The sequence below is a fragment of the Mauremys reevesii genome, linkage group 6, assembly GCF_016161935.1.
Source record: "Mauremys reevesii isolate NIE-2019 linkage group 6, ASM1616193v1, whole genome shotgun sequence".
NCBI lineage: Eukaryota > Metazoa > Chordata > Testudines > Geoemydidae > Mauremys > Mauremys reevesii.
The window spans coordinates 8,628,551-8,651,191 of NC_052628.1; the positions used below are offsets into that span (position 1 = coordinate 8,628,551).

The 22,641-nt window shown below is 42.2% G+C and overlaps 2 long non-coding RNA genes across 4 annotated transcripts in view; one reads left to right on the forward strand and one right to left on the reverse strand.

Moving 5' to 3' along the window:
* LOC120407505 overlaps positions 1–22,641 on the reverse strand; it is a 91,948-nt gene that overhangs the window by 40,509 nt on the left and 28,798 nt on the right. For all 3 annotated transcript variants that reach the window (XR_005600072.1, XR_005600071.1, XR_005600073.1), the window contains one exon: positions 10,222–10,290. This is a non-coding gene — a long non-coding RNA (uncharacterized LOC120407505). The remainder of the gene's footprint in view (positions 1–10,221; positions 10,291–22,641) is intronic.
* LOC120407506 lies at positions 13,432–14,191 on the forward strand. Its single transcript, XR_005600074.1, has 3 exons — positions 13,432–13,587; positions 13,684–13,891; positions 14,028–14,191. It is a non-coding gene; the product is annotated as an uncharacterized LOC120407506 (long non-coding RNA).

Genomic DNA, 22,641 nt, shown 5'->3' on the forward strand with positions numbered 1-22,641 from the left:
CAGCAAAATAATTGTTGGGGCTGAAATGTAACAGGCACAGAACAGCTGGTACCAGCCAGAGAAAAAACAGGCTTGAAATACCCAAGTTTCAAAACAGCAACTTCCCTGTTCCAAACATCAGGGCACATTATTCAGACCAGATAATGTAACATCCAGACAAACTTCTGCTTTTAAATCTCAGCCCCTGAAACAAACCTCAACCTCCGACCCTCTCCCCAGCTTTTGCTACATCTGTCTCCAACATATCTAAGGAAGAACTTTTCTAGTCATTTTTTAAGCCTCTCTTCTTTTAGGTGCTTCAAGCTGTGTCTGGCTTTATTTTCCCAGTAGCTGTGTTCATTTCACTGGATGTCTTTTCCAGCTCCGTCAAACACACCATTTAATATATTCTCCGGCCACATCTCCTGATTCATTCTCTCTGCCTTCTTCTGAGTCAAGGTCCCTATTTCTCTCTGATCTTCTCTAAGGCCAAGAACTTTCCCTGGTGCCTCAGGATAATATGCTGTACCAACTCCAAATCCTGCCATGGTTATTAACCCAGGATAGTCACCCATGATTTAGCATGAATGCAATGCAAATGCCACAACCAATGGTATTTGCACACCAGGCTGGGAACTGTCTGCAACCCTGCTTACTGGTGCTGCTCTCTCCCTCAACCAATCTTCCATGTAGATAACATGTGAGACACTGAGCAGTCACAAGCTCATTGGTACATTCATTCTTCTCAAAGGGGAATATGTGTTTCATATCTGTGCCAATGGTACAGTTACAAACAAACAACCACCTGAGTAAAACCCTCATTTCTTTCCTGACCTCGCTGTCACCATTTCCCCCCTTTTTCTTTACTATAGCTACGACAAATCCCAAATTCCTCAGCAGATCCCAGGGGTCTCACATTCCTGGCCCAAAATATGGAACCAACTGAAAAGTACAAAATTCTAAACGGATGGAAGGAAATACTATTTTAAACTGTGGGATTCACTGCAACCAGCTATTGTTGAGACCAAAAGCAGAGCGGGATTCAGGAAAGGATTTAAGTGGATAACAAGGATATGAAGAATTATACTCTTAAGAACCTGCCCCTAAAAAACCCTTGATGTTTGGATATAATCTAAACCCTCAAGCTTTAAGCCAACCTCTAATTCTTGGAGGTTAGGCGAAACTTTCCTCAGCACAGATTGTTCCATCACTGGGTACTGAAGGCTTTCTTCCACATTCCTCTAAAGCACAAGTGGCATTGTCAAAGACAGGAGACCGGCCCAGATTGTATTATCTTCCCTAAAGCATTTCCTTTGACAACGTACATCTCCCTGAGCCTTGCTTCCATCCAGCATGGGAAGATGCCTGCACATATCCTTATCCCACAGCTGGTATTCCCTTTCCGTACAGGACTGAGAGATCTGCACATGGATTGCAGGCGCTAGGGAGACAGATAGGTAAGCTGTGGCTAATTGATTTGCCAAAGGTCACACACAGTAGAAGAGTTACTCAAAAGGCCCAGGCAGGCCTGACTGCCAGTCTGGGACTCCACCCACTAAATGATAGTCCCTCCCTTAGCAGTTCTTCTCGAAGCTAGTGTGATTCATCCCCCACCTGCTGTATTGCACAGAACTGACATCACACACTAAGATTTACTCCTCAGTGCTACGAGCCAACCACATTCTGCAATGACAGGGATGTCTTTTTTTCTCCTTCTCCCTGTAAAATGAATTATTTGAGTCTTACAGACCTTAATGATTTCCCCTTGCTCTTAATTAGATAATTAAACCCTGGGTTCAGATCATAGCATGTCACACTAACGATAGCTATTTAATCAAAATGTCCATTTGTTTTCATTATATTAAGTTTAGTAAGGATCCATAAGCGCATTTCATGTTATTTGAGGTTCTTTTTTTTGTTTGCTTTGTTACTGTGAATTTATATATAGATGAGACCTATAGAATTTAATAGCAACATAACAAATTAGGTGCTTTCTTTGGACAGCCTATGGAACTTGAAAGAATTATATCCCTGGTACAGAAATCTATAGGATGATTTTAAAAAGAAAATAATAAATAGAAACTGTAACATTTCTCTATTAAAATATAGGGCCAAGATTTTCACTAGTGGCTAATGATTCTGAGGGATTCCATTTATGGCTCCCCAACTTAAGTTACCTTTAAGGAGCCTGATTTGGGAAAGTGCTGCGCACTCACTCTTTGAATACTGGGTCAAAATCTATCTAGAAGGACACCCACAAACCGAGGCATCTGAAGTCACTGGTCATATCTGAAAATCTTGCCCTCCAGGCTTGTAAATTCCACGAGACTCTGTGCAACTTTTGTAGGAGTCCACTTGATTTGTCCTCATTAAAGTCCATAGGACTTTCCCGGGAAGGTTTTAAGACACCAGGTAATAAATTCAGGATGGTGGCAGTTGAAGCCAAGTTGCTTTCAACCACCAAGCATTTCCCACCCAGTACAGGACACCGGCAGTAATTCTTAATTTTTCAGCAGATAAAGCTGAAAATGATGCACCCAAGTATGACACTAAAAGCACAGAGAAAATGAATGGCTACCCATCCTCTGCTTTTCCTTTAAACAGGATTCCTTGCCCTTGCCAGAATTTTGGCAGATAATCATCCTTTACAATGACAACTTCATTAATTAATGCTTTGGTCCTTTCCCTTACTGAGGCACAGCAGGAGGATTCTCCGACTGAATACCAAGTGTATGGTCTCTTTTGTTCCATTGCCACAATGTAAGGGATTTTCTGAAGTCTCATGCTAAATTGGCAGTGACACCAAAGCCTTGTGGAAGGAAACAAAAATTCAGTATATGAGGAGCATTATCTGAGTGCCCATCTAAGTGCTTCCGGAGCCGTTAAAGAAAGTAAGGGCCTGTCAAAGGTAGACAAATAGATATGTTGATATAATTACACTGAGGCAACACTGTAACAAAGACTCCGTGCGGAACCAAGCTTGGACTGGTGTGACCTATCATGGTAACTTAGTGCTGCATGACCGATCTTGCACCATGCAGTGCACCAACATTGAGAGTTTACAAGAGAGTTGCTGAACTGGTATAGCTACAGCAGGATAAAATAAATAATAATAAAATACATACAACAATACAGACAGGGGGTAGTTGGGGGGAAAAAAAACAAAAAAACCCAACAACTTATGTTCCCTAGGATATCCAGATATATTAGAATGGTGGGAGAGAAAGAAAAGATTTGCAGTCCTGTATTCGCCCCCCCACACCCAATACAGCCTGCTCTGAACAAGAATTCCTTAGCCTAAAAATGAGCTTCATGGTGCTCCTGCAATTCTGGCAACAATTATCTCACCATGCTCTTTGCCAATTTCTGAACAGATGATTATTGTTAGTGTAACACTCAAGGCAAAAGGGAGAGCTGTGCAGAGAATAGAAATACCATTTAGCTAAGGATTTCTAAATTTTGAAATTTGGTTGTGTTCTGAACCTGACCAAACCTCAAAATTTCAAAATTCTCTCCAAAGACAAAACAAATTGTTTTAGGTCAATTGAAACATTTCATTTCAATTTTGAGTTTAACTTATTAAATATTATAATACACAATAAATGTGTACCATATCTCTTATATGATATATCGTTTCTTTAAAAATCAAAACAAAAAGTCATTTTGAAATCACAATCCAAATGTTCTGTTCTGACAGGGTACAAATGGGTTCTGACATTGACAGATTTGTTGTTGTTTTCTTCCAAAAAGAAATTCCAGCAAAAGCAATCTGATTTCATGAAACACTTATATAGAACTACAAATTCTGAGTGAATAGGGTTCAGTCAAAATTTCTCTAGAAACCTCTCAGGCCATGCCAGCTGTGCTCATCTTTTAAGTAAATTAAGGAATACCCCCAAAATAAACTGACTGGTCAGAATGGGTACCATTGTCATCCACTGGGAAGAATCAAAATTATTTTTGAAGTGTATTCTGTAGAACCTATAGTGCTAAGTATTCACTCCCGAGTTTTCCATTACTTCAAGTGGTAGTAGAAGCTTGACATTTCAGAGCAGGAGGATCGGATGTCTATTCTCATAGGTGCCATGAAGTTCCTCTAGGGTCATGATGGGTTTGTTGCAAAACCATTCCCAAATAACTCAAAAAGCATATAGGATATTTCATGTTGCAGGTAAGGTGTTAGACTGAGACTTGTAAGATCTGGGTCCAGTTCCTGGCTCTGCCACACACTTCCTGTGTGATCTTGGATGAGACATTTCACCACCTGAAGTCTTAGTTCTCCTCCCCCACAACCTTTTTCTGCTTTGTCTATTTAGACTGTAAGTTCTTCTGGGCAGAGACTGTCTCTTATTGCATACAGTACATTCATTACAGCACCTAGTACAGTGGGAACCTTTAATTTGGTGGTGGCCTGTACATACTATTATAATAGAAATAATTAGTAACAAGATGAGGAGGTCAGAATGTCTCTGTCTAGCAAATTCAGCAAAATGCAGCACACAGTAAAACATGCACTTACACCAGTTCTTCACTTAGACAAAATATTGATGGGTTCAGCGTTTCCCATCTGTAGCTAAGAAATCTAAGCTAAGAGTAACAGTAAGTGCACCATTTGTGCATTTCTCTGAGGGCTTAGTTGGGTCCTTATTGTTGACAATATGGTGACAATCAATAATAGTAAAAAAATAACGGCGAGCTAGATTCACAAAAGGATTTAAGCACCCAAATGCCACTTTTGGCATGTAAATCTCACAGACAAGCCTCACTGGGATTCACAAAAACCCTGCTGTGTTGCCCCCGAACACTGTAGGCACCTAAATTCACTTGCCACCTAAATTTCTGTAGTAAAGTTCCATAGGCGCTTGTGTTTCTGCCTCTGGGCATGCACACAGCAGCCCCACGCCATGCATCTGGATGCCTAAACCCCAGAGCAAAGCACAAATTAGGGGAAGATAGACATTCCTCCACCTACGTCACCCCTGGGGCCCAATCCAGTAAGTGTGCCTTGCCTATGACATCGGGCCCCTATAGGCAAGTTTACATAAAATGGCCACAGGGATGTGGACTTCCCTCATAACTTCTAGCCTAATGGTTAGGGTGCTCATCTGGGATATGGTAGGCCCCCAGTTCAAATGCCCTTCTTCCTCTTGGGTCGAAGGGGTTTGAACAGGAATCTGTCACCTCTCTTGTGAGTGCCTTACCCATGGGGTAATAGAACAATCTGAAGTGAGACTCCCTCAATCTCTCCTGTTCAAGTTGCTATGCTATAGATACATAATTTAAAAATGCATTGCAACAGGGGGACTGGATCCTGGGTCTCCCAGGTGAGTGCTCTAACTACCAGGCAGACTCATTCTCATGCTTGCTCACAGTCTCTGGCCCAATGGCTATTTCGTTATTTATCCACAATGGAACAGCTCTGACAAGAGATACTATGGGAGCCCCACATCGGAATGTACTGTGGCCCAGTGGTTGGAGCACTTATGTAGGAGGTGAGAATCCCCTCTCCCTCTCAATTGGTAGTGAGGGACTTGGTCTAGGGGTCTTCCAAAGCCCAGGTGAATATCCTAAGCACTGGGATAAAAACTTGAGAATCTGAAGCAGAGGGTGGCACCTCCTTGTAGCCCAGACTTAGGTGCTTAGCTCCAAGAGAGGGTGCAGGGCTTAACAGCTTCCATTGGCTACCTTAGCTGATGAACCTCCTAAAGTGCTGGGGGGGATGGTTTTTTTTAATCCCGTTCTAAGACACCCACCTGTGCCCATTCATTGTGTAGGAAACCTAGTTGCCTAACCCAGGCTTTGTGAATTCCAGTGATTTTGTAGGTGTCTAAAAGTTAGTCACCACATCTCAATTTCTTTGCAAATCCAGCCCATTTATCTTCACTAAAGAAAGTTGCAGCATGGAGAAATGAGCCAAATTCCTCCCTGGTAAAACTCCAAAGGAGTCATGGTTTTGACTGCGCCTGGGAATTGTTATGGTCTAATATTTAGAAAGAACAAAAGCAAGAACTTAATCTTTAGGTTGCTGGTTTGAATTATAGAAATGTATTACGTGCACACTGTCAACATGGCTCTCATTCTAATACCTTTCACTAAATTCAGGTAAAAAAAAATCCAGTGAGCATCTAACCTACATCTGCATTCCTTGGAAAGAAATTCATGGCTGAATTTGCATTGATGGCAGAGAGAGGGCATATTTTTTGCCTCTAATTTGAGCATAGCTCAGGCAAACTAGGCCAATCCACTCCTTTGCTATCCCTTCACTCTGTTTTCCCCAGACCGTATTATAGATCCTGCTGTAGAGGCCCCTCTCTTGGTGAGGCTACTGTTATTATATTGAGACTTCAAGTGCGGATATATTCATAAGGGTAATTACAGCCTTGCCAACTTTGCAGTAAGTTTAAACTGATTTCTATTGCAACAGTGCCCAGAAACCTCAGCTGAGATTAGGGCCCCAGTGTGATAAACACTGTACGAACACACAATAAGAGACAGAATTTGACCCCAAAGAATTTCCAATCTGAATAGATAAGACGGACCAAGCATGGGAGTGAAAGAGGGGTAAAGTGACTTGCCCAGCTGCTTGCAGCAGAGCTGGGAATAGAGCCCAGATGTCTGGACTCCTGGTCTATTGCCCTATACATTAAATAACAGTCTCTGATTTGTCTTGCACTTGGTTAAAAAATCCTGCTGCACAAGGATCTTCCTTCTGTCACTTGTAAGTTCACCCATGCAAATTCAAAATGGCTCCATGTTTCACAAGTGGATACTCTTGGGATCAAAGCCATATTTAGGCCTGATGAAAGCCTCCTGTGATTTAAGAGTCTGTCCTGATAATATTTAATGGTTTGAGCAGAACTGTGCATGGTGCAAGAAAACTGTGAAGTAATCATGTTTGGGAAGAAAATCAAGGATAAAGTAACCACAAAGCTAGAAGCAGCTGGACTGAACTAACACTAAACCTGTACTGGCAGGAGGACTGTTAACATGGAAATAATAAACTAATACATCTGTATACGAAAAGATAACAAAAAGTTATATATAAATCTGTGTAACAAAGAGGTTGAAGCTGTGAGGTGAGGTTGTCCTGATGAGCTTCCCACTTGTGAGTGAGATCATAGAGGAGCATTATTTACTACGGCTTTGCCTTAAAAAAAGATTTGTTGGATCCATCCACTGAGCAAGTGAATCTTACCAGCAGATAAATTTAAAATGCTGATGACCTTTGGTACATAATGACATTACGGTGCTCAGCCTGGATCTCAGTAACCCACACCAGACTAGTGATGGATAATATGATGACTTAACTACTGTGGGAATAGTTGGTTTTGCATGAAAATCAAAGACTCGTAAAATCCCCTAATCCAACGACTGAGATGTGATGTGCTTATTAAGCTGGCAATTTCAATTTCAATCCTATTCAAAAGACTTACAGTTATGCGACACTAAGCTGTCCTAACTGATGGCATGGCAGGACAGTGTTTAGGATGAGGCGTGGCATGTGATGTCAGGCTACGGGGACCAGACTGGTGATGGGGACAGTCTCTCCAAGCCATCCACTTACTTGCCAATCTTATTTAAATCTTATCGCTTCCCAAATTGGAAAGATTAGACTGTAATTAGCTGTTTCCCCATCAGTCTACGTTGTGCCTTCCTAAACAATCTTTTGATAATGATCATATCATACCTCCTGACAACTTCAGGGAAATTTCAGAGCCAAATATTAAACAGGCAGTTATGAAACTGTGCTCAACCACCTGTTCTCTTGACCCACAGCTGACCTGGTTAACAAAGGACCGTATATCTCAATTAGTCCAGGTGATCTCAGATTGCCATACTATAATTAATGTTGGGCCTTCTGCCCCCTCCCCCAATTTATACTACACTCACCATACCCATATGCAAGACACATTCTTTGCTGTTGGAAGAAATGTCCAGATGCTGTCTAAAACTTTGATCAAATTGTCTACGGCTGAGATGGCAAAGTAATAAGCAAGACGTCAAGGGTTCACAAAAATGGATGTTTATGTTAGGCTCCTAAGTCTGTGTTTAGGCACCGAAATAAATGTCCTGCAACTCCTATTGACTGTAATACAGTGGAGGAGAAACACCAAGGAGAAAGCGGAGCAGAGAAGTGCCAGGAGAGAGACAGGTAGCAGGATAGTGTGAAAGAGAGCCAGAGAGAGCCTGGGGGAAGGAAACATAAGAACAGCCATACTGGGTCAGACAAAAGGTCCATCTAGCCCAGTCTCCTGTCTTCTGACAGTGGCCAGTGCCAGGTGCCCCAGAGGGAATGAACAGAACAGGTAATCATTAAGTGATCCATCCCCTATCGCCCATTCTCAGGTTCTGGCAAACATACTAGGGACACCATCCCTGCACATCCTGGATAATAGCCATTGATGGACCTCTCCTCCATGAATGTATTTGTTTTAAACCTGCTGTCTATTAATTTAATTTGGTGATCCCTACATCTTGTGTTATGAGAATTAGTAAATAGCACTTCCTTATTTACTTTCTCCACACCAGTCATGATTTTATAGACCTCTATCATATCTCCACTTAATCCACAATGACTCCAAGATCTCTCTCTGAAGTGGTAACAGCTAATTTAGACCCCATCATTTTAGATGTATAGTTGGGATTATGTTTTCCAATGTGCATTACTTTGCATTTATCAACATTGAATCTCATCTGCCATTTTGTTGCCCAGTTACCCAGAGGGATAGAGACTGTCAGGAAATCAAGGAGGAAAGGAGGGGAGAAAGACTGGTGAGGCAAAGAGAAGAGAAAAGAGCAAGAGGAAGAGAGAGAGAAAAAACAACAGGTGAAAAGGAAGAAAAAGGGGGAGAAAATGTAAGATAGAGATTTAGGAAAAGAAAGAGAAGAAAGTAAAGAAAGAGAAGAAGCGGGCAAAAAGAAGGAATAAGGAAATGGAAGCAAAGAAGAATATGAACACAACCGTTAAGGATTAAAATGTTACATTGCATTTAATTGTAGTTCCCTGAAAGGAAAGGATGGCCCTTTTTTGGGTGAAGTGGGTTCTTCAGGCCAATAATGGCTGAGGCATGGCTGGAATTAGGCAGAAGTGTCAGTCTCGTCGTGATTCAATAGTGGAGCCAGTATTAGCATCTTTTTCTCATATTTTAAACCTGGTCATAGCCAAGATGAAAGATAGTAAGAGCACACAGAAGTTTCAGCTCTATGGCGCTACACTTATTACCCTAGGTGAGTATCTGGCCTAGGAGAGAAAGGGAAGAATACCCCTTTCAGCAGAAACAGTACGTGGATAGAGTGTAACCACCAGCATTGTAATTAATTTAGAACACTATAGCAAATATCACTGCTCTTGCAAAAAGTGCTAGCAAAGAATATAATAAGAATCTCAGTTTAACATCTCATCCTAAATATGGCACTAAAAACCATCACAGTGCTCCTATTGCCATTCTGGACAATTATTTATACGATTTGCTTGTATTTCAGTAATGCCTATGGGCCCTAAGCAGGGACCCACTGTGCTGTGCAATTTACACATGCTAGAGACAGAACTTCCAATCTGCATATAAAATGAGAGAAATAGGTGGCTACAACAAATGGATGGGGGTGCACAAGGTGACAGTGAAATGATGATGATAAAGTAATGAGAGATGAAGGCCCAAAACATGGAGTCCATTCTATTCCTGGTCCTGCCATTGACTTCCTGTGTAACCTTGAACAAGTCACTTCCCCTTTTTGTGTCTCATTCTCTCCACCTTTAAAATTGGGATAATGATGTTATCTTGTTTTACAGACTGCTTTGAAGTCTATGGAGGAAAAACACTATAAAAGAGACGAGCATTCATTTTAACTGCAATACACATATCATAGAGAAGCATTATTTTCCTTCGAAGAATAAAGTATATTCCAAAACACAGGGAACATGTTTATTTTCAGATCTTGGAACCTCTTCAACCAGCTTACAAATCAATTGCCTTCTTTTAAAAGAAAATTGTGGCCTGCAAACTAGAATCCCATTGAAATACTGAACTGAAGGCTTTATTGCCCTCTACGATCAATGTTACTAATTCTTTGAGTATTTTTACATACGCAATTGCAGTTCTAGCCTACAGTCTCCAGTGTGTGGTTGGAGGCTGCTAATGGAAAAATCAAACACTAACACTGTTTACCATTTTGTTCCCTAGCTCATGGGATTCATTGCAACAAGACTGAGTGAATAAGAAACTTTCCCCTTCCCTCACCAACCATCACAAAAGCAGCCTTCATCTCTCAGGACCGGGAATTTTGCAGAGACTCCTCAAACGTAGCAAGTCGCTATGGAAACAAATTATGACAGATTAAGTTCCTGACAACGATTTTCTGCACATGTTAACCATGCTGTAACCAGGTCAAAGGGCAACTGTGATGTAACCAGGTTCCTACATTGTTTCTAAGTGTAGAGTTGATGAACCCTTAGGATGAAGCTTCATTTCACTTGCAAAAGAAAGATGGAGTGAGAACCTATGAGGCAGCTGTTAAATGCAGCCTTTGAAGAGGGGAGTGCTTTGTCTTTGTACTTGTTTTGGCTTTCTCTATTCTTTGATTGGCGAGAGGAGCAAAGAAGTTGCCAAACCATGTGACTGGAGGGGCAAAGCAGAATTTGAATCTCAACCAACATTTTGTGTGTGTTAGGCTCCTGGGTTTTGTTTTATCCCATCTGTTGTACACTGTATGTATATTTATGAGTGTGTGTTTATGTATGCTTATTTCATTGACCTATCTATGTTGCATACATTATATCGTGATCAGGCTTGTCACTAACCCTCCCATAGCAAAATCCTATTAGGAGGAAATTCAACACAACAAATATATATTGATTGGAGTAAAATTTTCCAAAGCACCAAAGTGAGTTACGAGCCAAAGTCCCATTTTCAAAAGTGTCCAAGGGCCAGATTTTCAAAGTCCTGAAGCCTAAATGGGAGGCGGGTGCCTAAGCACTTTTGAAAACCCCATAGATATTCATCTCCATTTTTAGACCTCTACATTCCTTTAAAAATCTGGCCCTGGATGCCTGTATCAGTCTTGAAAATGGGACTTAGGTGTTTTTTAAAATGTTACCCCATGGTCAAAGTAATTAATAGACTTGCACATCATGTACTTAGAGGGCCTGATTTTGATACACTAAGACCTCTTTACACTCAGGCAGTGTGTGATATATTACACCCACTTTAAGCCCCTCTATACCACCAGAGATGTGTAAAGGTGCCTGAGAGTAAATGAGGATTATCTCACTGTATAAGTGCTGTAATATTGTTCATTCACAGAAGTTGAATCTCTAGTTTACAGGCAGCATTTTCAAATCAACCTTAACTATGAAGTCACCACCAGCATGTAAGTAATGCAGTTTTATATTTCAGAAAACTAGAGTATCACCAGTTTATTCTTTATCTCCAACATTAAAACTAGCAGACACTGATTTTTTTTTTCAGTCGAACGAGCAGGAAACTTTTCTCATCTTTCTTTCTGATTCATTCAACATCTGCTGCTGCCGCCCTTTGGAGTCTTTCTTACTTGCTTTCAATTAAAATGAAACCCCTGACATCATTTCTGAGCTCATTGCTTTACTTCTATGAGCTCTGAGTATCTCTAATGTCAGAGCAACAACCTACCAAGCAAACAACAACAAAAAAGGACAGATCTATCAATTCCTTTTAGAACAAGCAGTTTGGCTGCTATTTGGCTGCTATTAAATAACCATATTTATTAATATCCTCGGGACTTTCAAGAATAGAGATTAAAATAAGGGTAAGCCTTCCACACCATGTCACTTGGTAAACTAGAATGATGGACGAAATCTCCAGCTGGCATAGTTCCAGCCCCAAAATAGAAATTTGGGATGCAATTTAGAGGGCCGGCAACAGTGCTCAGCACCACTTAAATTTTATTTAAAAGATGTTACATGGCATGACTTAGATGAGTGAATTTCACTCTCTGATTACCCTCCTTCCTTTACAAGGAAACTCAGCTGTAATCAATAGAGGAAAAAAATATTTTCACTTGGAATGTCAGATGAATGAGCCAGGTCCTTAGCTGCATCTGAAGAACTGGAATTTTTTTACCCACGAAAGCTTATGCCCAAATAAATCTGTTAGTCTTTAAGGTGCCACCATACTCCTCATTGTTCCTTAGCTGGTGTTAATCATCCAAGTTCCTAATTCAACTTTTACTAGCTGAAGTTCTGGCCCACAAATATCTCCAGAAGCCATGTCTTGGAGAGGGCATGTTATTGAAACATCAGGTCTTTCGGTGGTATAATAAGTACATGGTTGGATATCACAGAGGGCAGGACTCCTGAACAGAGCTAGTCAGGATTTTTTCAACGACTTGTTTTTCCTTTGAAAAATGGCAGTTTGTTAAAAATGAAACTTTTCACAGAAAAGAGTCAGTTTTAACTAATCTCTGGACTCCAAAAAAAATTACTTAAAAAATATTGAAGTTGTTGGGACATCTCATTTCCACATTTTAAAAAATTATTTTCTGGTATGAAGTGACTGGTGAGAAATTTAAGATCATTGTAGCAACATGTAAACATAAAATGGTTGAAAAGGAAATGGAACATTTTGAAGTGAAATGTTTTGATTGACTTGAACCAAAATTTTTGAATTTTCAGTTCAGAGATTTTCAAAATGTCAATTTTTTTCTCCCAAGACAAGTGAGAAACAAATCTTGAAAGTGTTCACAAGACAGGAAAACCATTTCCTGGCCAGCTCTATATGTGAACCATTGCTAAAAAAAAGGGATCGTGGGTGTGACTAAGAGTCAGCAGCTATCCTTCACCACCAGCCTATAAAATGCCTGGATTCATAGATTTGAAGGCCAGAAGGGACCATTGTGACCATCTAGCCTGAAGTTCTGTATAACACAGGCCATAGAACTCCCCGGAATTAATTCAAATCCAATAGGATTGAATGTCTCTGAGGTGTTTGAAAAGTTCTCTTCTGACTCTGATGAAGCACGGGCAGCTCTTGACATTTTGGGGAAGGAAAGATCAAACTTGCAAAAGGTGACACCTGACTTTGTTTTTCATATTAGCATAACAAAATCTGTCTTTTCAGATAAAAACAACAAGATGGCGGATAAGTGATGGAGCTAAACATTTTTTTTCATAGTACTGCTAAAGAGCAAATAAATCCAAGTTAACTACTTTCTCTACATCCGTAAACATGTTAAGGGAATGTGTTATTTTGGGGCCAGCTCCTCAGCTGGTGTAAATTAGCAGAGCTCCATTGATGTCAACGGCACTACTCAATGTACACTACCTAAGAATCTAGCCCTGTACTCCTAGTTCTGACACATTTGTGTTTCTCATAGACTATCTCAGTACCTCGAGGGATGCAATCATGAGATGCATACAGATTTTAAGGGCCACAATGATCATTTAGCCTGACCTCCTGCACAACACAGACCCACAGAATTTGACCAGGAAGAGAAGAATCTGGTAGTGTTACATTGGAACCTTCATTTCGTAGAATTTGGAATGATAACACACGAGAACCCCAAAACAAAGAGAGACAAAAAAGCCTACAATTCCAAAACACTGTTCAAATACACCACACTTTTGCATATCTGCTGGTAGGATCCCTCCCATCCCTTGGAAAGAGGTCTGGTGTAAACATTCACTAAGGCTATTATTCTAACCTTTAACATTTCCTCTTTGCCTGATCTTAGGTACTCCTGGTTTCTTTAAACATCCACCAGCAAACTGTCAAACAGAATTCTCTCTGACTTTCCTCCCTGAAACCTTTTTCTTCCTCTTGTCTGGATCACCTCCAGAGCAAGGTGGAGTAAGTCAGTTCAAGACCTCAGGCATTTGAAATATATCCTTAGTCGTTGTTGATAATTACAGAAATAGAACAACCAGTCCGGAAACTAAAAGGTAAGCCAGACAGGATTAGATATTTTCTGATCAGGAATACAGCTAATGCACTTTGAATTAGTCTATTAAAGCTATTTTGCAAACTCTCCTGATATCACTTCACACTCTCTCCCCTTAAATCTCTCTCTTTCCACAGAACATTTTAATATTGGGTCAGATTATGAATATTAAAGGATTTCCAAAACCCACGCTAATTTTAAACTACAAGTGCTGTGCATTGCAAATGACCTGAGCTGTGTGACTCATCAGCTTCCAGAGAATCAGGTCATGAAATTCTCTCGTTTGCAGCTCAAGTGAAGTCCCAGCCATATCAAGTCAGTGCTATGTACTTTTCTTTACCCTTCTTTTCTAACATTTTAAAAAGCAAATCTAAAGCTTGAGCAACTCAGTGGATTGACAATGCCCCAGAGACTGGAGTTCTCTCTCCACAGATCAGGTACAGCTCACATAGCAACAAAGCTTCCCCTGCACTCAGCTTCTACCCTGACCTAGTAAGACATCCCCTAGGGGTGATATGGTAGCTCAGGCTCCATGAACCAATAATGACTCCCTCAGCCTTGGGCTGAGACTCACTGAGAATATACCAAGTAGTGCCAAATGAGATGCATTATTGTGGGGTGGACACCTGTCCATTTGTACGAAACTGCTAGATCCATGGGCATCAGCCAAAGCTTATTGAAATCAATGGAAATACTTCACTGAGCTTTGGATCAGACTCCGTTTAACCCAGGCCAACACTGAAATTCCACCCCAGCCCCCAAACCACCTGTTTTGTCAACAGGGAACATTTTGAAATGTATCACAATTTTGAAATTCAAAAGAGTTCAGCAAGTTCCAGTCAAGGACCCTCATTCCACTTAAACAAGTGTGACGATGGAGAGACAAGGCGGGTGAGGTAATAACTTTGATTGGACCAACTTCTATCGGTGAGAGAGACAAGTGTTTGAGCCACACAGAGCGGAGCGGTAGTATCAGGGGATATGGCTGTGGGGAGGAAAGACAAGTTTTGGCTGCTATTTTTCTCCGGGATGCTTGTCAGCAGCCCTCCGAGGAAGCACAGTAGCTTGTAGCACACAGGCAGGCCTGGACTCACAACATTTTGCATAGTTTCTAATTAACCCTCTCTTTGTTTGACCAGCTAAACAAACAAAATGCCTTGCTTACATTTCAATTAGCTGGCCTTTTGCACGGCTGAGGCTCCAGGCAGCACCTTGCCTGGAACTCTATTAGCATTTAAATGAAGATAGGTCAGTTGCACACAGCAGCGCTCAGTTGGGTAATGCCGGCCTAATGATCAAGGGACCCAGGCAAGCATAAAAATGAGGCAGGTCAATACGGAAAGCATAAAAAGAACTAGATGGCTTGGTCACACCCATTTTAAGGAGAGGTCAGGTGATGCTGAAGGTCAGATTTGAAATTAAATCTGGTTGCTTTGCTTCCTTATTGCCCTGCTGTACTCCCAGATCATCCTTTCTTAGGGACAAATCCAGCTTTCATTTACACCAGTGTAAATCTGAAGTTGTCATGTACACATTGTACACGGCAAACTGCTGGGCAGCTAGGGTGACCAAATGTCCCGATTTCATAGGGACAGTCCCGATTTGTGAGTCTTTTTCTTATATAGGCTCCTATTACCCCCACCCCCTGTCCCGATTTTTCACACTTGCTGTCTGGTCACCCTAATGGCAGCTACTAGCAGGTCATGCTCCTGTGTCACATATAGACCGGCTACGGCGCCTCCTCAGAGAGATACACTACAAATGTATTGTCATCATATCTTTTAATGTACTGACAAGCTTACCCTTAGTTTAAATAAGGTCTGTTAGACACAGCGCCACCTCCAGGCTGAACGGTATAATACAACTTAGTATTCCATTACAGAAGTTACTCCAGATTCATGTTGACATGAAAGCAAAGTTTGGCCCATACAATTTCCTAAACTGGATTAGGCCTCTCATACATGGACTCTAGTAATCTGCTTCCATCCTTGGTCAACACTTGATGATTTGGAGACGGGGAGGGGGAAAAGCACATACCCAAATATTCAGTGTTGTATTTAGTAAGATCAGCGATCTAATTCTCTATTGCCTGGTCCCTTGGGCAGTCCCACTTTTCACAGGTTTGTGTAAAATTGTATAAAATCAAGTGTTCCCATCCACTTACACCAGTGGTATCACTTTATATCTAGCCACGTGCCACGGGTGTCTGAGCACTAAGCCTGTCCATGGGAGCTTTGCATTGATTTCAGCAGAGGAGGGATGAGGCCCTAACAACCTACACAAGGTGCAAGGCCCTCAAGAATCAGGTTGTAGGACTGCTTAAATTGAACATTAAAATGATTATTTAATTTTGGAGAGGGCATCATGCACCATCTGCAGTGCCAACCAATTTATCTTTGGTACTTGTAACAGGCCCATTTTCATTGAATCTGAGCACCTCACCATTCTTAAAGCATTTATTCTCACTGCACTTCTGTGGGGTAGGGCAATGATCTTATCCCCATTACACAGAGAAACTAAGGGACAAGAATGAGTGCGTGGTCTAGCAAAGCCTTGAACCTAAATCTCCAGCAGTCCCAGTTTGTACGCTAATCACCGCGCCATTCTTCCTTCCTGTGTGGTACCCTCATCATCTCCTGTTTTCCAGTGACTCCTTCCTGTTTACTAATGTATCTCCTACTGCTAAGCAGATCTGCTCCTGGGAGTTGGTGCCATTTGCTCAATGGTTCACCTCTACGTTCAGCTATACAGTTGATTCTTGCATACTTGTCCAACCTCATTCACTCACACAACGTCACCCGTCACTTGTCCCCAAGTGGCTCACTCACAGTCCCTTTCTGTCACCAGATGCCATTACCTGAGATGCACTGTTCTGGCAGGTGCTTTTGGTCAAGGTGTCGCTGTCCGGAAAATGAAAACCATGGCATTGTACCCTGAGTTCAGATGTCTGCCATTCAGCATTTTGGCAGAGAAGCAATCACCTTCCTGGAGGAGTTTTTCCCCTTGTCCTGTCAGTCACCCTTGTGCTTTCATTTTACACCATTCCTTTGTTTGATTCATTATGGTCAATCGGAAAGTTACTGATACTGTGACTCACCTAGCCATAGTAGCAGAGCTACAGCATCTCTCCAGCTTCCTCCAAAACCACTTTGCCTCTTCTCATCTTTTCCAGGGCTCTGCTGTGTATATTAGGCACAGGCTCATGAGGAGCTGTGATACTTCAGCAGGACCTCCAGAAGGTGCTTAGACCTCCCCAGTATGTAGAGAGAGAGCACATCTGCTACCACATCCCTGATGGTGCGGGCCTTATGAACTCCTCATAAGGCCTGTCACACTGGCTGATGTGGAAGAAGGGCAGGAGAGGCATGGTATCATCTCTTGGTATGGATGGGGTGCTATGGGACTGCAATCTTTCCCATCCCAAGGAATGCTATCCCAAGCACAAAGACTGCTGTTGTGCCCTTTCACCTGATGTGCTTATTTCCCCTCTTCTCCTATTCTCCCCAGAAACATGATTATATTGGAGTGGCACAAGTGGCAGTGAAAAATTCCCCAAAACATTCTAGCCTGGGGTTTTCAAAGCCAGCAGTAGTTCTCAGCCTTTCCAATACCAGGATCCTCCACCGAAATCCTCTTAGTTAAGATTTAGACAGGATACTCTTTCTATTTAGGAGCATGAGACAGATGAGCTGGAACACCTGTTTGTGACCATCAGATTGAGAACCTATGAGTCAAGTGATTTTGGATGGACAGTCCCCATTAAAATGAATGGTAATTATGCTTCCAAACACCCAAGAGACAAGGCAGGTGAGGTAATATCTTTATAGCACCAACTTCTGTTGGTTGGAGAGACCCACTTTGGAGTTACACAGAGCTCTTCTTTAGGTCAAATACCCAAGGCAGCTTTGGAAGTCTCACCTACAAACACACCTAGCCCTGAGGATTGTCTACATGGGCAAGTTTTACCAGTTATATGGATATGATTATGTTCTAATTAAACCAATAAAATGATACTGTTATAATCCCTGTGTGGAGTCATTTATTACAGAATATCAGAGGGGTAGCTGTGTTAGTCTGGATCTGTAAAAGCAGCAGAGTCCTGTGGCACCTTATAGACTAACAGACGTATTGGAGCATGAGCTTTCGTGGGTGAATACCCACTTCGTCGGATGCAACTTATTACAGAGTGATTGTGACTTTTTTTAAATTTCTGTTTAGCTTAAGCCCCTTGCAAAGAGACTTAAGCTAAACAAACAAACAAAAAATGATGGTTACTCTGGAATAAGAGTATCTACACGGGGAGTTGTACCGGCATAGCAATCTCTGTTTAAATTCACATCTTAGCTTATAGTCATGCAGACAAGCCCTTAGGTTCACCGTTCCTTGAATACCTGCCAGACAATCAGCGTAGGAGAGCTTGCCAGGAAAAGACACCGATGTTACCATGTGTCTACACTTCGAGCTGGAGGTGTAATTTCCAGCTAAAGTAGACATACCTATGCTAGCTCTGATCCAGAGTCCACGCTAACACTAGAAATGTAGCTGCCGTGGTGCATGGGGCTCGTCACCAGAGTACCTATCTAACATCTTGGCCTGGATTGTAGTCGGGGCTGCTAGCCCCTCCCTGACGTTCACACCAACAGAGCTCTGCTGCTATTTTTAGTCCACTAGATAGGTCAAAGCTAGTGTGGAGGTCTCCTCAAGCTGGAAATTGCACCTCCAGCCCCAGTGTGAACAGACTTACCCCTAGCGAGCAGCTTATTTCCCAGAATTTGAGCCTCTCTTGAACAGCCCTCTGGAGCTCCAACAAATGCACGCAGCTCCGTTTCAGTGGTGTCTCCTTCTTGTCCATTTCATTTTCTCCCTTCCCCAACCACCACCTGCCATTCTTATTTATTTAATCCAAATGGAAAAAAAAATGTTACTTTCAACTCTCTTGCTAGCTAAGCCCCATCCTCGTAAAACGAGATGACAGGGAAGAGTGCAAAGCTCCATTAATTTGCATGTCAGTGTGTGTACAAGACAGAGAGGAATTACCTCTAATGATGTTTCCTTCCTTGCTAGTATTTAAAAAGGGCAAAAACCTACGTATTTCCCTGTTTGAACAGTGTTTGCCTTGGCAATCAGGATCCTGCTCAGCTGCTCCCCACCTCCACGATTACGATTATTTTTTTCTGCACTGCCCCCCTCCCTAGCCTTACCCTTTTCCCACCTTTCTTTTTCTCCAGTCCCTTTGAAAACTCTAATGACTAGAATCAACTAAAATGTCAACATTTGCAATTCCAGAGCTTCATTTAAGCAATAAAAATAATAATTAAAAGGGTAAAACCTTAGAGAGATTTCTTCATTTTATATGGTTTGCCAGAGATGATACACATTCAAAAAAGCCAGTAAAAGAATTAATTAGAAACAGCTAAAGCTCAACAAGCTATGCAAGTTAATGAAGCAGAGAGGGAAATGTCATCTTTGAGACCCAGAGCAACATTGGCTTGGATAATATATACTCCTGCCTTACTCTCCTAACTAAACCTCTTTTAATCTCTCCTCTAAAAAAAAAAAAATCAATGCTAATGACACTGATTTACCAAGAAATGACAGGCAAATAATACCACAGGAGTTGCTCTTGTTTAATAGTAACTTAGTTCTGAAGAAGGATGGCAGGGGCTTCATTTTGACACATAGGTTTTGGTTTTGCATTTTGCTTTAGCCATTCAATTGTGTAGCTGGAGTGACATTCTCTTTCTCCTCTCTACTCCCTTCATTCTGGAGGTCGAGTTCTAGCTCAGAAATGGGTAAAGTCCCCATACAGAAAGGTGACTTACCTGTAGTTATTGTTCTTTGAGAGTCGCCTACACATTCACACTTGTGGTATCACACAGACACCTTTGAAGGAGAAGCAGTTCCATTTTTACAGGGAATAGTCCTGGCTTTCCATACCTTGACAATACATTATTTGCATTGTGGTAGTGCCTAGAATATCCAGTCAGGGACTAGCACTATATTGCGTTAGGTGCTGCACAAACGCAGAACAAAAAGACTGCCCCTGCCCTAAACAGCTTACAATATATCTTGGCCTCCCAGAAATTTATTTTGGGACACCTGGAATGTCCCAGTTTTTGTTTCATCAATCAAAAGATTTAGACTTAGTTTTGATTAAGTCCGATTTCTATACAGAGTAGTTTGTTCTATGTTTACCAAGAACATATATCTCCACAGAACAAATGCAGTGTGATGAACAGTTTTTGGAGTGAAATCAAGTGAATGCAGACCCTAACAAACCTGTTTTTTGCTCCAATTGAACATTCATGATGCTTGTTCTCCTTTTCATGATAAAAATATTCAGACAATATTTAATGGTATTTTTAAAAGCCGTTCACTCTAAGAAATATGCCCATGTTTCTCATGAACCAGAAGGTTCTTCTCTACACTGGGAAGCAGTGACTCTGAAAAAGATTTGAAGGTCATGGTGGATAGCCACCTGAAACATGAGTATCCAGGAAAATTGTAACACCGACAGACCCTGGTCATCAGCAGGATGATTGAACTGGGGGTCTCTGGAGTGTAGTGCATGAGCCTCTACAGCATGACCTAGAAGCCAACTGGCTGTTAGCTCAGGCTGTAGAGCAGACTCATTTAACTTTCTTTCTCTTGCCAGGAGAGAAAGATTCACGATGTGCTGGAAACTCATCAAGCCTTCGGACCGCTACCCTTGCCTGCTTCTCCATGTGGGCACCAATGATAATGCCAAGAATGATCTTGAGCGGATCACTGCAGACTACATGACTCTGGGAAGAAGGATAAAGGCGTTTGAGGCACAAGTGGTGTTCTCGTCCATCCTCCCCGTGGAAGGAAAAGGCCCAGATAGATACCGTCAAATCGTGGAAGTCAATGAATGGCTATGCAGGTGATGTCGGAGGCTTTGGATTCTTTGACCATGGGATGGTGTTCCAAGAAGAAGGATTGCTAGGCAGAGATGAGCTCCACTTAACAAAGAGAGGTAAGAGCATCCTTGCAAGCAGGCTGGCTAACCTAGCGAGGAGGGCTTTAAACTAGGTTCACCTGGGGAAGGAGGCCAAAGCCCTGAGGTAAATGGGGAAGTGGGATCCCAGGAGGAAGCACGAGCAGGAGAGTGCAAGAGGGGAGGACTCCTGCATCATACCGAGAAAGCGGGACAATCAGCGAGTTATCTTAAAACTATACACAAATGCAAGAAGCCTGGGAAACAAGCAGGGAGAACTGAAAGTCCTGGCACAGTCAAGGAATTATGATGTGACTGGAATAACAGAGACTTGGTGGGATAACTCACATGACTGGAGTACTGTCATGGATGGATATAAACTGTTCAGGAAGGACACGCAGGGCAGGAAAGGTGGGGGAGTTGCATTGTATGTAAGGGCTAGTCTACACTTACCAGCTGGGTCGACGCGGTGAGTTTGACTTCTCGGAGTTCGAACTATCGCATCTAATCTGGACGCGATAGTTCGAACTCCAGAAGCGCCGCGGTCGACTCCGGTACTCCACCACTGCAAAAGGCGGTGGCGGAGTCGACCTTGGAGCCGCGGACTTCGATTCCGTGGCGTCTGGACGGGTGAGTAGTTCGAACTAGGGTACTTCGAATTCAGCTACGCTATTCACGTAGCTGAATTTGCGTACCGTAGTTCGACCCCGCTTCTTAGTGTGGACCAGCCCTAAGAGAGCAGGATGACTGCTCAGAGCTCCAGTATGAAACTGCAGAAAAACCTGAGAGTCTCTGGAGTAAGTTTAGAAGTGGGAGCAACAAGGGTGATGTTGTGGTGGGAGTCTGCTATAGACCACCAGGCCAGGGGGATGAGGTGGACGAGGCTTTCTTCCGGCAAGTAACAAAAATTACTGGATCGCAGGCCCTGGTTCTCATGGGGGACTTCAATCAACCCGTTATCTGCTGTGAGAGCAATACTGCGGTGCACAGAGAATCCAGGAAGTTTTTGGAAAGTGTAGGGGACAATTTCCTGGTGCAAGTGCTGTAGGAAGAAACTAGGGGCAGAGCTCTTCTTGACTTGCTGCTCACAAACAGGGAAGAATTAGTAGGGGAAGCAAAAATGGGTGGGAACCTGGGAGGCAGTGACCATGAGATGGTCGAGTTCAGGATCCTGACACAAGGAAGAAAGGAGAGCAGCAAAATACGGACCCTGGACTTCAGAAAAGCAGACTTTGACTCCCTCAGGGAGCTGATGGGCAGGATCCCCTGGGAAAATAACATGAAGGGGAAAGGAGTTCAGGAGAGCTGGCTGTATTTTAAAGAATCCTTATTGAGGTAGCAGGAACAAACCATCCCGATGGGTAGAAAGAATAATAAATATGGCAGGCAACCAGCTTGGCTTAACAGTGAAATCCTTGCTGATCTTAAACTCAAAAAAAAAAGAAGCTTACTAGAAGTGGAAGATTGGACAAATGACCAGGGAGGAGTATAAAAATATTGCTCAGACATGCAGGAGTGAAATCAGGAAGGTCAAATCACACTTGGAGTTGCAGATAGCAAGAGATGTTAAGAGCAACAAGAAGGGTTTCTACAGGTATGTTAGCAACAGGAAGGTCAAGGAAAGTGTGGGCCCCTTACTGAATAGGGGAGGCAACATACTGACAGAGGATGTGAAAAAAGCTAATGTACTCAATGATTTTTTTTGCCTCTGTCTCCCAGACTACTGCACTGGGCAACACAGCATGGGGAGGAGGTGACCAGCCCTCTGTGAAGAAAGAAATGGTTCAGGACTA